The sequence below is a fragment of the Rhipicephalus microplus genome, chromosome 2 (genome assembly GCF_043290135.1).
Source record: "Rhipicephalus microplus isolate Deutch F79 chromosome 2, USDA_Rmic, whole genome shotgun sequence".
Classification (NCBI taxonomy): domain Eukaryota; kingdom Metazoa; phylum Arthropoda; class Arachnida; order Ixodida; family Ixodidae; genus Rhipicephalus; species Rhipicephalus microplus.
In genome coordinates, this window is record NC_134701.1 from 292,668,431 (window position 1) to 292,670,803 (window position 2,373).

Sequence of the window (2,373 nt, forward strand, 5' to 3'; positions counted from 1 at the left end):
CACAGAGTTAAAAGTTCAAACCGACGTTTATTAGCGTCTGGATGATCCCAAAACGTAAAAAGAATGATGAGTCACCGTCTCCTTCAAATGAGCTCACCAGCTCGCTCGCCTACAGTTTTTCTTCTTCTTCTTATGCGATGAGCGCGGAAAATTCAACATTACCGACCACGCAGTGGTATCACGCCTGTAGTTCTAGCAAAGACAGTCTTTGTGTTGCCCTTCATTTGTCGTTTTATCTACGTGAACATCGTCCTTCGTAGACTTCGATCACCCTTGCGAGTTGCCACATTTGACGTGGAAGGTTTTTAGCATGTACGAATACAAAATCACCTTCCTTAACTTTCTTCGCACTTCATTTGCCGCAGAAGTACGCCGATCTTAGTTGGAGCAAGTACTCTTTGGTCCATCGCTTCCAAAAATTTTTTATCAGGCGCCTTCTGTACTGAAATATTCGCATGGCCTCCTTACGCGTCGAAATATCAGTTTCCGCGATGCTGCCTTGTGGTATCGCTATAAAACTTCGGCCAATTAACCAATCAGTCGGCGTCAAAGTGCACGGTTAGCCGTCTTCGGGTTCAATAAATGTGGGAGGTGTTGAATTGACGACGGCTTCAACTTCCGTGATCACTGTCATAAGCTCTTCGGAATCGAGGCAGGCTTTTCGGATAATCTTGCGAAGCGGTGTCTTCATAGTTCTTACTAACCACTCCCACCATCCACCCCACTAAGGAGCGTTAGGCACAATAAACTTCCAATTTATGCCTTTACTGGTCAGGTGTCTGGCAATATCTTCTTGTAACGGCATGCTGTAAAGCTTTCGCAAGTCCCCTGACGTTTTCTTAAAGGCCTTCGCATTATCTGAATAAATGACCTGGGGAAGTCCCCTTCTGGCACAAAAGCGACGTAAGGTCACCAAGAATGCTTTCTAACGGTGTTTTCACGAAGAGAGCTTCCCACGAAATCTATTCTAACCATCTCGAATGCCTGCGCTGGTGTCACATGATGCTTTCCGAGAGGAGCTATGGGAGCGTTTTCTGTGCAATGGTATATCGTTTGCACAAGTAACATTCTCTCGTGACTTTTTTGACTAGGCTTAGTGCTTTGCACACCCAGAAGCGCTCTCGTAACTGAGTAAGGGTATCACGCACGCCTCCGTGTAGAACTTCGCAGTGGGCTCGGATTGCTATAGTAGCCTTGAAAAGTGATGATCACTTGTCAGTATAATCGGGTGCTTAACACCTTCAGGAAATTCCATCCCCATCAAGCGCTCACCAACCCGAAGTATCCGATTTTCGTTTTGGAATGGGTTGAGGCCTGCGATAGACGATGCTGTGTCTATAAAATGCTCTTCTGAGACAGCTTTGATTTCTGCGCTGAAAAATGTGTCTTGTACGTGTCGAATCCAGTACTGCTCCGCCATCGATAACTCCTGTGCAGTGATGGTACCAGTTTGTTTGTCGTAGCCTTGATGCTTGCAGCTATGGACGAACCTCTGCACCCATGCTGTAACTCTCAGAAGCTTGTCAAGTCTACTGTAGCACTCCACTACAACTAGAGGAGGCGAGGCTTGAATGGTAAGGGATACTTGAAGGATGACTTTCTCAAACTTCACGAGTACGTCATCGGCTGTTCGCACTGGTTGGGATGCCCACATGTATTCCGGTTCTTGAAGCCAGCTAGGCCCGTTCCACCACAATGGGCTCTTAGCTACCTGATCGACATATACTCCTCGTGTTAGCAGGTCCGCAGGATTGTTGTTACCAGGGCTATACTTCCAAGCGGAAGGTTCGGTTCACTCTTGTATTTCAATTACTGTGTTGCGAAAGAACTGTTTTCACTTCTGTGCATCCCTTTTAAGCCATGAAAGCGTTATTGTCGAATCCGTCCACATTGTGTAACGCAGCTGGAAGACCGTAAGTGCGCTGGATATGAAAATGCGGTCGTCTTGCTTTGTCCGCCACGACATAGGCCACTGCGCCGTACGCTAACGGACTTGCATAGCTAAAAACGTTCACTTCCAGTTCATGGGGCAGCTTCACTCTGTTTCTGTTGACGCAGCGCGGAACCTTAATCGACTGAAGCTTAGTCAGCTGGTTCACCCAATATTGCCATTCTTATAAAAAATCTTTAGGCAAGCAATCGTCCCAGTTGATTGCACTTGTCCAGACTTTCTTAACCAATATTCATATGGACACCGTGTATAGCGCAACGAATCCCATCGGGTCGAACACTCTTGACGCTGCTTGTAGGACAAACCTTTCAGTGTCTTTTTTTTTTGCTTTAAAAAAGACAAGCAGATTGGCCACTGAGAAGGTGAATTCGTCGCTCTGGGGTCTCCACGAAATTCCCAGTACTTTAACTGAAGCTCCGTGA